This window comes from Herpailurus yagouaroundi, unplaced genomic scaffold (genome assembly GCF_014898765.1).
Source record: "Herpailurus yagouaroundi ecotype Mexico unplaced genomic scaffold, PumYag 77, whole genome shotgun sequence".
NCBI lineage: Eukaryota > Metazoa > Chordata > Mammalia > Carnivora > Felidae > Herpailurus > Herpailurus yagouaroundi.
In genome coordinates, this window is record NW_024412388.1 from 44,858,783 (window position 1) to 44,877,558 (window position 18,776).

Consider the following 18,776-nt stretch of genomic DNA (forward strand, 5'->3'; position numbering starts at 1 on the left):
CACAGTTATCATCGAGAGGAGCGAGGAGACGTGGAAGTAATCATGGAGGAGGAGGGCGGAAGACGGACCCTATCTTTCCCTCTCCCTCTCCCCACCCCTCAAGCCAGCTTCTTGCTCACACAGACCTGCAGCCACGGCGACAGGGGTGTAACTGACCCTTTGAGCCAAGCTTGGAGCTTTGATTACCCCCCTCTCTTTTTTTTTTTTTGGTAATGTTTGTTCGCTTGTTTGTTTATTTATTTATTTAGAGGGAGAGGAACGTCCCCAGCAGGCTCCGCACGGGCAACACAGAGCCAGATGTGGGGCTCGAACCCGCCAACCATGAGATCGTGAGCTGAGCCGAAGTCAAGAGTGGGACCCTTAACTGACTGAGCCACCCAGGTGCCCTCTCCCCTGGGACTTTTAATGGCCGAACCGAGACTAAATTTGTTATTTAAAAAGACTTACACAGACTTAAAGACTTGCGTGATTTACACAAATCGCGTAAGTGTCAGCAGAAGATTCATGACTCTGGTAGGTGTCATTCAGAGGACGGAGAGGAATTTTCCCCAGGGAGTACATTTCAGGGCTTAGAGGGGACAAAAAAAGTAGAGGCACTACTTTCTCTGAGTCCTATCCGTTTACCATACACCAGTTACATGTCGGGCAATTCTTACGTAGTAATGCTAACTGAAAAGGCAATATGCAGATTTCTATATAATATGACCCAACTATGTGAAAACATACACACAATGAGAGAGGAAGGGGGGAGAGGGGGAAAGAGAGAGAGAGAGAGGGAGAGGGGAAGGGGGGAGAAAGGGACAGAGGAGGGGGGGGAGAGGGGAACGGGGGGGAGAAGGGGAAAGAGAGAAGAGCATGGTAAGAAATAGCAAAATGTTCAAAGCGCTGTCCTCTGTCTTCGATTGGTCCTTGCTCCTCTTTTCCTCTGGGCTCTGTGGCCGTCCTTCCTCTCCACCTGTTCCGTGCTCTGTTGGCTTTCATATCCCGCCATAACGTGGTCTGTGATTATTGGTTTAGGTGTCTCTGATTGGACCGTAAACGCCTCGAGGGGAAGGTCCATGTCTCCCCTTCTTTCCCCAGGACCCAGGACGGAGCCTAGACCACAATCCACACAGGATAAAGGTACACGTTTATTAAAGAACGGAGGGGCATTATTAGGACAAAAAATGAAGGGAGGAAGCCCAGGTCTAATGCTTGGTCTGAATGCCCCAACTTGTGGCAGTCACTGTCTCCTCTCTGCCCCACGACGTGTTCTTGCGTCTCCAAGATGCCCCAGCCTTACGTTAGTCATCCGCGTGCTCATATCAGTTACCTGTGAACCATTTGAGGGTCGGACCCGTACACTCCGAACAATCACAGCAACCGTGCACCTGCTGCAAGCTGGACAGGGCGCCACGGTAGGGCGCCACACTCTGGTGCACACCCCGGGGACCTTGTTAACACGCAGATCCCGATCCTGCAGGTCTGGGGTGGGCCAGAGGTACCGCATTTCTAAAAGGCGATGCCTATGCTCCTGGTGCAAGGACATGCTTGGAGTAGTAAAATGCCGAGGGATTGAACTCGTTTGATTCTTACATTAGTTCTAGGAGCATTTGCTACTATTCACTGCATTTGGCAATAAATTTCTTAAATTGTTTATTGGGTTTTTGAGAGAGAGGGAGAGACAGAGTGCAAGCAGGGGAGGGGCAGAGAGAGAGAAAGACACAGAATCTGAAGCAGGCTCCAGGCTCTGAGTTGTCAGCACAGAGCCTGACACGGGGCTCGAACTCATGGACTGTGAGATCATGACCTGAGCCGAAGTCAGACGCTTAACCGACTGAGCCACCCCGGTGCCCCAGTGCTATCTAACTTTAATATGGGATCTTTCCAAAGTTCTGCATGCTCAGCTTGCCAAGCGGGCTCCTTTAGGAGCTGTCTTTGCACTGTTGGACCCTGGAAAGGAAAGGGCGAGAGGGTCATTGGTGTTTCTAAAATTAAACCTTGGGCCATGCTTTGGCTCTGGGGAAAGGCCAGGGTCTGGGGATTACCGTCCACTCGAGAGCGTGCATCCTGTCCTGAAGTGTGCCCACGGCTCCTTTTGTGGACCCCGCCGGCCACGGAAGGGTTGTCGGCTCCAGTCTGGGGAGGCCAGACCCGCCCAGTCCGCTCAGCGGGATAGCCCGGAGTGGGAGCATTCGCCCTGCTTACTGGGAAAGGCCTGTTTCCAGGGGGAAACCGGACAATCGCTCACACCGATTCACCTGCTTATCCTGACAGCCTCCTGGGAGGCGGGAGCTGTCATGGCCACTTCACAGATGGGAACGTGGAGGGGCGGAGCTGGCTTTCACGCCGGGGTCTTCTGGGTCTTCCAAAGCCTGTGGGGCACTTCGCTGAGTCCCTTGGGGTTCATGCAAGGAAGGTCCGGAACGGTGGGAGACATCCAAACATACTCCTCTATGAGGGAGGGTGACATGGCGAGAAACGAACCTGGGCTCGTTTAGGCCCAAATCTTGCCACGTAAGAGCTGCGTGGCTGTGAGCAGGCCACCGGACCACCTGTCTGAGACTCTGTGTCCTTTTCTAGAAAGCAGAGGTAATAGTTATGCATACACAGGTGGTCCTCATTGTTCACGGATTCCAGATTTGTAAACTTGCCTCTTGCCGAAATTTATTTGTGACCCCCAAATCAGTAGTCACGGTGCTTTTGCTGCCATTTGTGGACGCCGCAGAGTGAGGGGTCACCCGTTGCACCTGTTCCCAGCCAAGGCCAGAGCAGGTGACCCTCTGCCTTCCCGTTTCGGCCCATACTCTAAACAGGTGTCCTTTATGCAATCAACTGTGTGCCACGTTCTTCACATTTTTGTGGGTTTTGCCCATGACCTCCCTGTTTAAAAGGAAACAGCTGTTGTGTGGCATGTCTACACCATGCAGATGCCCATGGGGTCACGGGCGCCCCAGTGCCAAAGTGCTGTCTAGTGGTCCTATGCGCCTTGTGGAGAAAACACACGTGTTAGGTAGCCTTCTTTCGTGAGTTCAGTGTTGAGTTATTGTGCTGTTGGCTTGGAGTTCAATGTTAATAAATCAATAGTATATATTAATTACTTATTTAGAGAGAGAGAAAGCGAGAGCAGGGGAGGGGCAGAGAGAGAGGGAAAGAGAGAATCCCAAGCAGGCTCCGCACTCCCAGCGTGGGTCTTGAATTCACGAGCTGTGAGATCATGACCTGAGCTGAAACCAAGAGTCGGACGCTCAACCGACTGAGCCACCCTGGCGCCCCCAGACGTCTTTAAACAGAAACACATATGAAACAATAGAACAAGGTTATGTACTGATGGGTTGATAAGAACATTGTGACCAGGGGTTCATAGGAACCTAACCCTACATTTCCCTACGAGCAAGGGTTCAGTATTTGCTAACTCAGTGTTCACGGTGACTTTATAGAACATAATCACCTTGAATAACGACAAGCAACTCTAGATGTTTCAGGGTCATGTTGCATGTCAGTCCCTTTCTTTCCTGGTCGCACTCACTGATCTTTTCGGAGAAGGGCCACGCTGGTGAGACTACAGCCATGGCCAGAGGCAGCGGGGAGGAGCAGACAGCAGAGTTAAATGTGTGCGTGTGGACTCTTCTCACGAGACCCTGAGCATACGCTGCACCCTCTTTCTCCCCCCGCCTAAAAAGGGGTGCGTGTGAGAGGTAATGACACGGCATCTACCCTGTGGTTTGTGGTGAAGACTAAATGCGTTGATGCGTATAAGGCATTTAGAACAGAGCCTGGTAAACAGGGCCAGGACTAGGGGGAGGGGCTTCGGGGGCCAAAGTCAAGGACGCGTTCACCCCGTACTTGCTGGCCTCTTTCGATTTTTTGTTTTTATTTTGTTTTAATTAATTAATTATTTATTTATTTATTTTCTCTTTCGATTTTGTACCCGAGCTGTCTTTCTCATTTCAGCCTTGTCCCCAGCCCTGCTGGCAAATGGGTATTGGCCACTGCTATTACCAACAGGAAGTCCCTTGCTCCTCCTGTCCTCCCCGTCCCCTGGGAGAGGCCACTGTCAGTGGGCCTGGGTCTCACCACGGGCATGGCGTGCCCCCTCCTGGGTCTCATTCTTTCATCGGTCAGCTGGAGATGACATCAGCCTAGACATCCGTGACCTCGCCACCAGCCCCGGAGGGTGGTTCTGAGCCCGCAACAGAGAATGGGTGCACAGGCCGCTGCAAAACGGTAAAGTGCGAGACGATCAGGAGGTGTTAGCGTTCATTCGAATGCCCCCTTCTGTCTCTGTCATTCATCGAGAGGTCGCACCTGAACTTGGACCCGCGCATGGCTTCAGACCGTACCCCCCCCTCAGAGAAATGAGTTCCATGTGGCTAAACCCTGGGGTAGGAAGGAACACGCTGTGTTTTATTTATCCTAAAAGCGACATTTGAAAAACTCTCACCCCTGGCCTTCTCCAAATCTGGCATCCCAGGCTTAGGCTGTTACCGCGTGGGCTCATTTTGGTCTTTGAAGAGCCTATCGTAATTTTACAGGAAGGCAGAGATGAGACACGGTTGAAGACCTACTCTGGGCCAGGCAGTGTGCTGAGCGCTTTTGATAAACCCTTCGTAATCCTTACAAATCTGCAAAACAGATGCTGTTATCTTCAGCGCACCAGCGTGGAAATGGGGGCCGAGAGAGGTGACGGAGCCTGCTTGGTGTCACACGGTCAGTCGACGGGAGGGCTAAGTTTGCACTTGGCTCCGGTCATGTCCCGGAGTGAGGGAGCCTGGGGGTTAATCTTGTGGGCTTGGGGCTCCCACAGGTTGAATACCAGCTCCTTCCTGACCTGTTGGGTGAATTTGGGCAAGCTCCTCTAAATTCTTGGTTAATTGAAAAAATTAATCCTTGGGGTGCCTGGGTGGCTCAGTCGCTTAAGCGTCTGACTTCCGCTCGGGTTATGAGCTCTCGGTCCGGGAGTTCGAGCCGCGTGTCGGGCTCTGTGCTGACAGCTCAGAACTTGGAGCCTGCTTCGGATTCCGTGTCTCTCTCTCTCTCTCTCTCTCTCTCTGCCCCTCCCCACCCCCGTGCGCACGCTCCCTCTCTCTCTCTCTCTGAAAAATAAAAAAAAATTTAAAATAAAACATTAATCCTTAAATAAACGAACTACTCTTAGTCAATCCTCGGTTTTTTTCTTCTGTGGAAACAGTGATGGCAACATTTACCTCGTGAGGTCAAAGTGAACACTCACTCGCTCACTCCCGTGCTTCTCACAGCCCCTAACTCAGAATAAGGACGCAGCAATCTGGGTTACTATGCTAGGATGAGGAAGGTGGCTAAGGAAATGCCCCCTTAGTGGAGGGGGTACATACGTTTTCTGAGGGCTACAGAAGTGATCCGGGGATCCAGCCTCTCCCACCCGCGCCGGAGGAAGACAGTGCTGCTCCTGCTGGCTTGGCGTCTCCCACACCCCCCTTCTCCCTCGGAGCACCTTGCCAGCTCTGTTCCAGACCGGGCGCTGGCGGGCATTCTTCACGTGTTCTATCACCTGAGAACATTAGCCAGTGCCTAGGTTGTCTTCGTTCTTTCGGCTGTAGTGCCCTAGGGCCTGGGCATGACGGGGAGGGCTGGGTCTGGGTGTGTGTGTGTGTGTGTGTGTGTGTGAGAGAGAGAGAGAGAGAGAAGGAATGTGAGCCAGAGCACTGAGGGCTTGTGTGTGTCTGAAGACAGGAAAGGACTGGATATTAGGCAGGGAGGGAGAGCGTGTGTGTCTGTGAGCGACCGAGCAGCCGTGCGACCCATGTGTCGCTGTCAGTGTGTGCTGAGGTCTGCATCTGAGTAGGGATGATGGGGCAGGATGTCTTTCATCTCCTGTGAATCTGGTGGGGAGGCCGCTGTCCCAGCCACCGGAATGTAGAACAGAGCAGTGGGGGGAGGAGGAAGTCCTCTTTATATCGGGACAGGAAGTCTCTTTACAGAGAGATTGTAGGTAGCCATGGGCACCGGGAGGTGGGTGATGTGGCCTGGCCTCATGGCCCCTTTCCCATTGTGAGAACAAGAAAGGGAAAACAGAAGCAGTGTTTGCACGAGGGATACTGGGACCCAAGTGGCTACGGGATCGTGGGACCAAGTGGCCATGGGATTATAGAGCCAAGTGGCTATGGGATTCCCCACTTGGGACGGCCCTGGGGGATGATCTAGAGAGGATACACTTCATCCATGTAAGAGGCAGATCTGAGGTCCGGAGCGGGGAAAGTCATTTACCTCCGATCACATAGACTTGACCTTGAGCCCTACAGGGGCCTCAGGGGCTTGGACTAGAAAAAGGGAGAAAGCCATGGCTGGTTAAGGATTGAGTGGCTGTGTGAGTAGAAAGGGTGGAGGTGGCCAGGGAGGCAATGGTGAAGGGCCTAGATGTGGTCCCACGTCCCCCCCACCCCTCTGGTGTTTTGGGGGCGGGGTTGTTAAAAGGTCTGGGAGAAAAAGACCAGCACTTAACCCATTAGTGGCTGGAGCTGTGCGTCCGTGTCCAGCCCTCTGCAGCATCCGGAAGGAGTCGGAGAGAAGCTTGTGGCAGGGAACAGAGGACAAACGGGACATTGAAGTGACAGCCTAGTAGAGCAAATGAGGCCAAAGTAGCAGAGGAAGGTCCACGTGGGGCTTCACCTGAGGGGACACTGGGTAGCCACCTGCCCTCCAGAGCCACCCGAGGGCTGAGGCTTGAGCAGTGCGGCCCGGTGACTAATTATCCACCCCAGCTTCCCTCTAGGTCAGGCTGGCCTCATCCCCGAGACCCTCACCAGACCCTTCGCTGGTCCTATTTGTGCCTGAGACAATCTTTCGGAAAGCTCTGCTCTTGCGTTTGAGCTGCTCATTCTAGATCCTGAGGCTCCTGACTCCCTGACTCATTTGGGACATGCCTCTGCCACTCCTGGATTTGGTGCTTGTTCTCAGCTATGTGGATTTCTCCCACCCTGGTCCCCGTCACTGTTTAAGGTAGGGATTTCTGCAACGGTCCCTCAGAGGGTGCCTTGTTGGGCCCCTTCTGGCCTTGCCTCGAGGGAGGTAAGCTCAACGGAAGCTGCGTTTTGGAGCTCCGGTCCTGCCCAGAGTGGGGGGTGCAGGCTGCGGGGAGCTGTCTGCAGGCAGTTCGGGGTGGGAGAGAGACTCTCGGGATAGGTCTGAGGGGCCATGCCCCGCCTGTTGCAAGAGGTGGGGGAGGATGACGAGTCCCGGGAGGGAGACGGCAGTGTGCGTGGCTCGTGTGTGCACATGTGTGTGCGCTTGCCCGTGTGTGTGTCCGATTAGACGCGGGGAGCGGTCAGCATGACAGAAGTCGAGAGAGCCAGGTGAGGTCTGAGAGAGAGAGAGAGAGAAAACAGGGAAGTTGAGGCTTCAGTATACACATGCTGGTCCTCCCAGATGGGTCCTTTGCAGTGAGAAGTAAAACAGGCGTCTTACTTGGGGATCATCTGCGAACACATCATCAGCTAAGAGGAAATGTCAGTTCAGATCCTCTGAGAGGCGGATGCCAAGTTCAAGAGCCTTATTGGGGAAAGGCTTGTGAAGGATACAGGGGAGAGAGCAGCCTACTAGGCACGGGGAGCCTGCAGACGTGACTCAGTTCTGTCACTTGGGAAAACAGAGGGGGAGGAAGGTGAAGGGTGGCAAGAAGGTTTCAGACCGCACCTCACTTCTAAGAAAGTTTTGGCCAGGCTGGTGTAGCAGTTCCGGAGCCAAGTCACTCCTGGGGGAGCCCTGAATTTGGGGTCGCTGGGCACTAGCACCCCTGCAACGCCCAATTATTGGCTGCCTCTGGTAGGGTGGGCGGGCTCTAGCACCCCTGCAACGCCCAGTCATGGGCTGCCTCTGGTAGGGTGGGCGGGCTCTATCACCCCTGCAACGCCCAGTCATGGCTGCCTCTGGTTGGGTGGGCGGGCTCTAGCACCCCTGCAACGCCCAGTCATGGGCTGCCTCTGGTAGGGTGGGGGGTGGGCACCAGCCTCTCTGCTCACCTACTGCTGACAATTTATCCAGACCTTGGATAAATTAATGAAAAAAAAAAAAAAAAGCTTCAACCACTGAGTACTTGTACTAACACCTTCCAACTGGTGAACATTACAACAGCTCTAATTTTCTATGACAATTTATCAGAGAAGGATTGTTATTATTTCCATTTTCCATAAGATAGAATCAAAACTCAGAGACGTTAAGCAACTTTCTCCGAGCGTATCAGAGTCCAGTCCGAAGGCAGAAGCCACACAGGAATTGGAATAGGGAAAGTCTTATATAAAGAATTGCAAAGTGACAGGAAATCTTAACTACTAAGGGGTAAAGATAACACTAAAGAAGGCAGAAACGGAGTCTCTACCTCTAGGCTTGAGGCAGGGTACCTGTGAAATAATAATAGATATATTGCTCTTTGCCCCCAGATCCTGACACCGAACTCCTAAAAACTCTTGCAATTTCCTGAGAAATGGAGGCGATAGGAGCCACTGCCACACAACTACTAAATCCTTCGGATTTTCCGGGTGACAGGAGTGTGTTTTGTTCTAATGATACAGTCCTTGGTGGGCTCCTGCATGGGTCCCGGTCCCCAGAAAGACCAAGCATGATTAGAAGCTTGGAATTCTCAGCCCCTCGCCCTACGCGCCAGGGAGGGTCAAAGGGTTGGAGATTGAGTAAAGCTTGATCATGCCTATGGGCTGAAGCCTCCCTAAGAATTCCTAAACTATGGGGTTTGGAGAACTTCCTGGTTGGTGAACACATCCACGTGAGAAGACGGTGGCATACCCCAACCCCACTGGGACAAAAGATGTTGTGCTCGAGACCCTTCCAGATCTCACCCAGATCTCACCTCTTCATCTGGCTGTTCATCTGTGTCCCTCATGATATCTTTTATAACAAACCAGTAAATATAAGTAAGGGTTTCCCTGAGCTCTGTGAGCCCTCATAGCACATGATCAAACCTGCACAAGGGGTTTTGGGAGTCCCCCATTTATAGCCAGTTACTCAGACGTATGGGCGACAACTTGGGACTTACGGCTGGCATCTGGTCACAGGCAGTCTTGTGGGAGAATTGGCTGGTGTGGGAAAACCCCTACACGCTTGGTGTCAGAAGTGTTGTGAATAGATGAACACAGTTATGCAAGGAAGGAACAGATTTGGGACAGGACCCCGGTCCCCCCGGCTGAGATTCAGACCTCTCTGGAGCGGGTGTGGCTGTACTCCGCTGGATGGTGGAGAGGTCTACTGAGGCGCCTCCAATGACACCAGTCCCTGGGGTGCAGACAACACTCTCTGGGGATCTGTCTTCTGGCGTGTGACTGAGACTCCTGGAAGCTGCTCCCCAGAGGGCTGCTATTTGCTGAGGAGCTGCCTTTTGGGGTGCCAGTGAAACTTGCTGAGGTGTGGGCACCAGTGGGACTGGGTGTTCTTTCCATGCTGGCTGCTCTTCACCCCAGGAGCAAAAAAAAAAAAAAAAAAAAAAAAAGAAAAAAAAAATACACCCGGAAACACCAGAGCCATCTTCGTGTGTGTGTGTGTGTGTGTGTGTGTGTGTCTCTCTCTCTCTCTCTCTCTCTCTCTCTCTCTCTCTCTCTCCGTCTAGCGCCCTCTACTGACAAAGCCTAGCATTCCACCTGCTGGCAGAGGAGAACTGCTCCCAGGGTCCCGCACCGCCATCACGAAGCTGGCCAATGAGGGGGAGTCCTGGGCTGAGAGGCAACACATTGACTAGTGGCACAGTATTACAATCGATTAAAACCCAGGTTTCTCTGACACCAAAGCCAGAATTCTGTCCACACTAACACTGGCTGTTTGGGGACCTTAAGTCTTTCCATCCCCAAATTGGCATCAACAATGCTTGCCTCGTAGGGATGCCGTGCGCATTAAAATGAGAAAAGGTACATATGGGCCTGGGATATTATAGCAGTTCGCTGAGACTTAGAGGCCCACTAGCCTGCCTATTTATAGAATTGCATGCCCTTAACACGGTTAAGAGACTTAAAACATAACCCCCCCCCTTTTTCCTCCTAATTTTGCAGATGACAAAACTGAGGTATTGAGAGAAATGCCACCTGTCAATGGCAGAGCAAAAGTGAGGTCCTGGGCCTCCCGACACCCATTTTATTCCTTTTCTTACTCAACTTTGCCACCTAACATGTGATGTATTATTTTAGGGCTGAAGTCTGGGTGGTGGAGAGGGGGTGGGGGGGGGAGGGTGGTTTCGTATGAGATTCTTTAACATTGGCTGGCCTTGTACCCAGTTGCACAATCAGAGAACTTTCTTTTGTTTACAAGGAGAAAAAGCTTATTTTGACTCATTCAAGTTTTTCCTGAAAGATCAAAGTCAGAGCTTTTATTTCGTTGGGGAATCGGCGACACGTGACAAGCCAAGCTGATTAACACGTTAGCCTTCTGACGTGGAGAGGGCACACAGATATATTCCATTGCCATAAAAGTGTTCTCTCATGTCCATCCACAGTCTCCTGTTTTGCTTGGAGATCTGGGAACAACAGGCAGCCTGAGTCATCTGAGGAGGGGGCAGTCTTTCTCAGCTCCTTCGGGAGTTTCCGTTTGTGGGTTTACATGTTCTCTTTGTGTGTGTGTGCGCGTATGGGGGGGGGCACTCATAAGCATGGTTTCGGCTGTGTCCTCCAGACTGAAAATTCCCAAGTCCTCATCCTCGGGGCACAGTGGAAGGTCATACGTCTCTGACCACCTTCGGAATCCTGGATCTAATGCCCGCTGGGCGTGTCCACGGGCAAGGCTCCAGGCAGCTCAAACTGTCCCTCCCATCACGAGCTCAGCATCACCTTCCAGATCTGCTGCTGCCGCCTGGTCTCCTGGAGGGGCATCTCTATCCACCAGATGCTCCAGGCAGAGCATCCGCTTCATACTCTTTGGTCACCTCCCAGGGCACTTCGAGTTTTTATTCTAACTCCCTGTCAGGGACTACAGCCCTGCTTGAGCTGATCCCTGCTGACCCCTGTCACTCGTATTGTCCCGCTCTTCCTTTTACTCATTTCCTCCCCGCTTCAAGTGCATCGAAGGCTTTCCTGCTCCAGAGCCTTGGTACAAGCTGTTTCCTCTGTCCGATGTACTCATCCCCAGATCCTCAGAGCCCGGAGCCCAGCCAGGGCTAGATTCAGTGTAGACTTGGTTCTTGTTCGTCTGACCATATAGAAGAGGTCCTCATGTTTGAAATTAGTCACATACAATTAGTAAACTTAAAAATAAGGACTCTGGTTTCATAGTGAATGGTAGAAAAGGATGAAAAGTGTGATTGGAAATTATTCTGAAGAACGAACAAAAATTATCATCATGTTTATTTTGTTTTGCATTTAACAAAGTTTAGATTGCGTTGCCATCACATGTGAGAGGCTTACGGTGAGTCAAGAACAAAGTGAATGTTGGTTCCTTTGGTACGGTTTTCCTGATACCATTGTATGCGAGCACAAAATGTGTTGTTTACTTCTGACTTTTGCAACGTGATCAAAAGGGTGATTTGTGTAAATAGAGTAAAAGGCGCATTAATTTTTCCTTGATCTTCACTTATGTAAGAAACACTCTCCTTCGAGACATCTATTGTGAGATCATCCTTTTTGATTTTCTTGGCTTTGGTGGCTAACTGGTCATTTATCACGGACTCTGCCTGTGATTCACGCAGATCCTTAGATCGCTTTCACTGACTTCGTGACATCTGACGTCTTTTGTACATTTCAGTATGCCTTTGAAGGCCATTTGCATGGCACGTTCCTTGTGTTGTTAGAGGTGGCACATTTGACCGTAAAGGAGAAGCGCTCTGCCCATCCCATCCACTTCTTTGTGGGTCGTAATTGTTAGTGTCAAACAGTGAGAGTCAGTGTGTGTGAGTGTGTGTGGTGCTGCATGAATGAGGGTACTTTCTAGGTGGTGAGTCCGTTAGTGAATGTTTTCATGTCCAATCTTTTCTTCTCGACCTGACCCCGTAACTGTGGGAATTCTGGTCATAGACCCACAGGCACTGATGACGTCCTGTAGAAGTCTGTTTCTCATAGCTTATACCTTCCCCGTGTCTATTGTCTAACGTTCCTTATACCAGAACCCAGGGGACCTTATGGACCATCTTTGTCTCCTGGGTCTAATAAATGTCCCTCGTGCTAAAGGTTGGCCAAGGGCCTTTGGACCATTCACAAGGGAGCCCTGGCCACCTGGGAAGGCCCAAGCCATCCTGTCTGGGGCATGCTTTTGTGGGACAAAGAACATGTCCTCTCTTTTTTGCCATTGCCTCTACGGGCCCCACTTTATACAGAACCACAGAATGTTGGGACTGGGATAGACAACGTACTAGGCTCCCACCAACATTTATTAAGCATCTACCCTGTGCCTGGAATGTTTTCACGTGCTCTGACATTTGATCTTCACAGCTTTCCTGTGAAGTTGCTCTTTTTTTCATTCCCAATTTTCATTCCCATTTCGTGGGGCTCAGAGAAAGTAAGTCCCTTGTTTCTGGTCCCACAGCTGAGGACTGGAGACGGGATAAGGGCTGTTGTGTCCTACACTACTCAATTTACAAACGAGGAAACTGAGGCCCGGGGATGGGAAAGGACTTACCTAGAGGCACATCAGCAGGGTAGTGGGGGGACCCGCCTAGGCACTGTCCATCTTCTCTGTCTTCTTCTACTTTACATTTGTGCTCACACTGTCATTGTCCAGCTATTGTTTTAGGAAAGGAAAATCAATTTCATATGAAATTACTTAAAAACTTCCAGGCTCTTCCTTAGTTGCACAACCAAATGTTCCATTTTATTTACAGGCGTATTTTTAAAGCCTTTTTAGACTTCCAGTGATACATTTATTTCATTACTGAATTGGCAACATGTGACAGCTCAGAATTCATATGATTTATCAAACTTTCAACACGCTTTGACAAGGGGCCTCTATTGTATTGAGATTTCATTGTCCTGAAATAGCCACGAACGTTGATCTGTGATCAGACAGGAGAAGTGTCCCTCCAGAAGCCAGGTTTTCTGACTCCAAATCCAGTACCCAGACTTATACTCTTTTTTTTTTCAACGTTTATTTATTTTGGGGACAGAGAGAGACAGAGCATGAACGGGGGAGGGGCAGAGAGAGAGGGAGACACAGAATCGGAAACAGGCTCCAGGCTCTGAGCCATCAGCCCAGAGCCCGACGCGGGGCTCGAACTCCCGGACCGCGAGATCGTGACCTGGTTGAAGTCGGACGCTTAACGGACTGCGCCACCCAGGCGCCCCTATACTCTTTACTAAAGAAAGTTACGTTTTTTACTGATTAACTTGATAGCTATTATTAGATAGTACTTGCTCTGTGCCTGGCACTTTTAACTTTATTCTGCCTGTATTAACTCGCGGAATCCTTGGAACAGACCCACACCAGATATTATTATTCCTGTTCTACAAACAGAGGCTTTCACAAGGGCCCGTATTGATAATATGAAACATTCACTTACATATCGTCCCGTTTTTGTAAAGGTTTATTTTCTACTTTTAGCCCCTGAATTGTCTGCTCACCTTGTGGTCCTCTCATGTCCCAAGGTATTATTAAAATACGGTGGGCTGATAACGCATGAGGCATTCGTTAAGAGACTTTGAGTGTACCTGCCTAACAATGGCTTGCGAAGTAGGTGGTTCTGGTCTGGTTCAGTGGCAAACAAACAAAACAGAACAAAAGCACACACACACACACACACACACACACCCACGAAACAAAACAAAACAAAACAAATAACCCAAACCAGCCTCATCCCACCCTTCTGTGTCTCTTTCTCAGAAAGCTGGCTTTTGTCTTTAGGCTTGTTGCCTCACGGTTTAAATAGGACCACCTCACCTTAAATAGTCCTCAAAGGGCTCTTTTCAAAGACAGGAGGCCAGGGGGCGCCTGGGCGGCTCAGTTGGTTGGGCGTCCGACTTCGGCTCAGGTCATGATCTCGCGGTCCGTGAGTTCGAGCCCTGCGTCGGGCTCTGTGCTGACCGCCTGGAGCCTGTTTCGGATTCTGTGTCTCCCTCTCTCTCTGACCCTCTCCCATTCATGCTCTGTCTCTGTCTCAAAGATGAATAAATATTAAAAAAAAAATTTTAAAAAGACAGGAGGCCAAGGGGCACCCAGAGATTCCAGAGCAGCGTCTCTCTATCAGGAGAGAACATCTTCCCCCAGAAACCCTCCAATAAATTTCTGTGTTATGTATCTTTTTGTTGCACTCAGTCACATGGCCACTCCCAGTTGCAAGGAAGGGACCCGGTAGCTCTGGTCTCCAGTTGGTAATGTAGGACACTTCAGTTATTTAATTACTGTAACCAACTTAGGAAGCTGTCGAGTTATGTGGAGAAGTTCGACGTCTAAATATGGTTACTTGGAACTTCGCGATGGCGTCATCCCGTGGTTTGAAAATGCATGGTGAATGAGGACGCTTCCTGCTATATGCAACAACCACCTGCCCAGTGGGGTTTTCGTATGAGTGTGAGAACCACTTCTTCCCCTGTCCTTGTCCCGTAGTTTTTGTTAGTGGAAGAGCATAAGTAGCATAAAGGGGCCGCTGTGATGCACCCTAAGAACCCTGAGGCTGAAATGGATACAATGTTATTTTAGAACATTAGGATCAGGATGGGATGAACCACCTCGGAGACAGGACTTGTCCCAGGCCCGAGGAAGGAAAAGCAGGTGTGTTAGGAGGATCTTAGCATGATCCTTGAGGGAGGGGTGACTGGGGGCCATCTCTGGGAACTTGGCCCTTCCGTCATGGGAAAAGGCCGCACACATTGTTGGCCTCTCCTGGGAGCCCTCGTAGAGGGAGGCGTCTCTCCGCGGGCTCATCCTCAGAAACTGCCGAGCAGACGTGTGCTTTGGGGAGGTAAATGTTTCCCCTTGTGTCTTATTTTCAAAGATTAGCAGACAGGACCGTAAGATCTTGCCTGCCTGATTTAGAGGTCAGTTAGCTGGTAGACCCCAGGGCTGCGTGCCCAGTGCTACCCAGTCTGCTTCTCTGATGGGCAGAGAAGTTTCTTTAGGGGACACCTCGTGGACATGGCAGAGACAGCAAAGTGTAGCACACTCTCCGGTAACGACCGCCTTCTCATGTCTGGAAAGGAACCCAAGTGTAGCAGCTGGAGTAGAGCCAGGCATGACAGGGAGTCAGGGCTTTGGCATTGACCCATCTGGCAGGTGCATGTCTGGAGCACCTACTCCGTGCAAGTGCTGTGCTAGTGGTCAGCCTCGAATCAGGCTTCCGAACCTCCATGTTTAGGGTCCTTTGCTCCATGCACGGGAAAGCAAGAAAGCTGATTAAGGAGGAGGACATTCTACATGCAAGGCCTTGTGGTGTGATCTACTTTATTGGTCAAGAAAAGGAAAATCAAAAGCATAAGGTCCGCGTGCAGGGTCATGCAGGTGGGGAGGTGGGGAGGTCAGGGGTCAGACCCAGAGGAGTCTGCCTCCAAAGCTCACCCTCTTCTGCCTTTACTCCATAAGCTTAGACTTATTTTGAGGATACTGGGATGTGCCTAAGGGTTTAGACAGGGAGAGCCATGGTTAGGTTTTCAATGCCAAGGAAACCCCTTGGAAATCTTCCTATGTGCAGCTTTAGAGGGGCTGGTGTGCGGCTGGTGTTTGGGAGATCTGAAGGAGGCCGTGTATTTAGGGCACAAGGGATGAGGAGGAGACAGGGTCATAGGACGGAGGACATAGAATCCCCAGAACTCTGTGGGGCCTGATTGGACACGGGGTTATGAGTGGGAGGAAGGTGTCAGGGTCTCAACCGATGCTTAGTGTTTTGAATAATAGCTCTATGATCAGCCCAGCATTCCATTCATATTATGCTTCCTACAAATGACATTGGCTTTTGCTAGGCACTGAATGTCATGTCTCCCCTGTCCGCTCTCCCCCCACCCCATTCATCACACATCCCCACTGTGACAGTATTTGGAGCTGGGGCCTTAGGGAGGGGATTAGGGTCATGAGAGCAGAGTCTTCATAAACGGGATTAGTGCCCTTTTAAGAGGGAGTCCAAAGAGATGTCTTGTCCCTTCTACCAGGTGAACCAAAGAATGGGCTCTCATCAGACACCAAATCTGCCAGGGCCTTGATCTTGGACTTCCCAGCCTCTGGAACTATGAGAGAGAAATGCCTGTTGTTTGTAAGTGACTCCACTGATGGCATTTTGTTGTAGCAGCCCCCATTGACTAAGAGAGCTTCTGCGCGCGTGAGCCCGGTCCGCCCATCCTGACTGGTGACCCTTTTGTCGTGTGAGCCTTGCTGAGGGTGGTCCTCTTTTGCTCTATCCTCTTACCCACCTTCAGGGCCCTGGACGGCCGCTCTCACCACCTGCTCCCAACTTTACTGTGTTGGTTACGTTGACACTTCCTTCCGCGATGTCAACAACACCTCCCAAGCTTCCGTGGCTTTCTCCCTCACCTAAAAGTTCAACATAGGTGTGCTTAGTTGGTGGGTGGCTTTCCACCAGGCGGTGAATCAGGACTAAGTTCCCTTCCCTCTTGTGGGTCTGCCAGCCTCTGGGACTCTGGAGATCTATGTGTTCGGCCAGAAGATGGGCAAGGAGAGGATGGAGAAGACACCTGACTCTTCCCACCGCTTGGCGGTCACGCGTATCCTTGTGCTCATTCTCCATAGCGGCCCCCGGCCCCCACACCCACCTGGGTGCTCGAGCTCTGGCAAGACAGTCTCTACTTACGTGGCTGCTTCAGTTGACTCCACAGTACGGAAGGACAGGCACAGGTTTGGGCAGAGAGTAGCCATCTGGGCCACCCCTCCCCAGGACAATTTCCAGCTCTAACAGTGAGCACACAAAAGGCAACACGTCAAGTACCCTTTAAGGGAGGGTCACTTACAAACAACCTTTAAGGGGTGCGGGGCCTATGAACCCCATCACATTATGAAATCAGATAAAGGAGTCACAAAACACTTGAGAAAAACCCTGTTGTGCACGTCAGGTTCAACCATATGGGAATGCCGTTTTGTAGATAAAAAAACAGCTGTGGGTTGGCAATTTCATATGAGTCAACCAAATATACTGGGGAAGTGTTTCCAAGACAGTTTTTCTTAGAACTCTCGCTCATAACTTTGGGAAAAGACTGCATGCTTTATACTCTGCTGGGAGACTCAAATATACTTTAGCCAATTACAGACTTTGAAAACGCCCATACTTAAGAAAATCCTGCATTGTTGAGTTTCTTTAATCAGTGATCTCCTAAGGAAGTGTTGTTTAATCAGTGATTTCCAGGTTAATTTGTGCATAGACTTCCCCAAATGCCTATTAAGCCCTCACAGAATTAGTCTTTTACCTTATACGCTTTGGGAAACTTTGCATGGAACACCCCAGGGAATCCACTAGTGAATCCTTTCATAAAGCAGAAAAGAAAGGGTTTTCCCTACCAAAATCCGCACCGAGCACATTGGTGGAAATGATACGCATTTGCAGAGTGGGGAGTGATCGAATGATTGAACCGTTCCCATCTCTCCGAGCCTTAGGTTTTTCCATCTGCAAAACTAAGACGACAAATGAAACGGAAGGGCCATTTGAAGAGCAGAGGACGGGGTGCAGATGTGGTCCCTTCCTCCTTCCGTGGTCGTCCGTGAGATTCAAGAAGGCAGCCACCTGCCACGTAGAGGGCACTCCGTTTCAGCAGCCACATGTGGGATTGCTTTGGTCCCGACGTGCAAACACGTTTCAGTCCGGCTTCTTGGGAGCTCACACGGATACTTGGGTCTGGCAGAGTTATTTTTGTGGGTTCAAGAGAGAAGAAAATAGAGAGCAACATCCTCGTGTTGACACGAAATGGCCTCCCTGCGATTCTGGGCTGGAGGTGGGGGGCAGGGGCGGGGCCTGAGGAAGCAGCCGAGCTAAAGAGTCCACATGGAACCACTTTTCCATGGTCTAATCTGGGAACCGGAACGCCTGAGCTTGGAATAGAGTTACGGCTCTGGTTAGAGAATGGATTCACTGGGGCCAGCGTGGCCTCTGGCAGGGGCTTGGACACATCTGTCCTTCCCCTGTCCTGACCTCCCTCTGGCAGCCTCATCTCCAGGGCTGGCAGAACCCCCAGAACGGATCTTTCTCCTGGCCTCCAGCAAGGCTCTTCACTTCCAAACATGTGGGACTGGTTTGGCCACGTGAGCCCGAGGCCCCTCTGCAAGGGGGGCCTCGCTGGGACGGATCTTTTTCCACCCTGCACGCTTGTCACAGCACCTGGTCCTTCTGCAGGACCCCCACACTCGAGGCTCAACACGAAGAGGGCGCAGGTCAGGGTCCCTATGCTGTGCCTGCTCTTCAGGTTGCTGGGGGGGCTGGTGCCTTTCGTACGCCCTCCGGCCAGCGGCCATGTAGGGCCTCCAGAGCCAGAAAGACCAGGTGTGAATCATGGCTTGGCCGTGTCATCTTGGACAGGTACCCCAATCTCTTTGAACCTTGAGTTTCTTCATCTGCATAATGGGGATAATTACGGTCATTTCGTCTGTCGTTCAGTGATCACACACTCATGGAGGGGCATCACTCTGCACTCCAGGTACACACCAAGACGAACTGCAGTTGGTTTCTGCCTGAAGCAGGCGGTATTCTCCAGATAAAAAAAGAATGTGAAAGGAAATGCCAGGCCTTAGGCTGGGCAGCCACAACACGAAGGAGTGAAAATAACTGGGGCTTTAATGCAGACGTACGTATGCTGCTTTCCAGCTCTGATGTTAAGTTGCTCTGTGACGTTGGGCAAGATGTGCTTTCTCGTCCTCAGCTAGCCCATCTGTACAGTGAGGAGGCTTAACTAGATGCCCTTTTTGTCTCTGAC

General features: G+C 51.0%; 1 long non-coding RNA gene across 2 annotated transcripts; it reads left to right on the top strand.

Moving 5' to 3' along the window:
* Positions 1–6,036: 6,036 nt before the first annotated feature.
* On the top strand, positions 6,037–17,774 carry LOC121027192 (uncharacterized). Of its 2 annotated transcripts, XR_005788596.1 has the most exons (5): positions 6,037–6,182; positions 6,495–6,957; positions 9,572–9,707; positions 16,014–16,114; positions 17,467–17,774. It is a non-coding gene; the product is annotated as an uncharacterized LOC121027192 (long non-coding RNA). The 2 variants fall into 2 exon arrangements; XR_005788595.1 differs by having other exon boundaries at positions 6,039–6,957.
* The last annotated feature ends 1,002 nt before the right edge of the window (positions 17,775–18,776 follow it).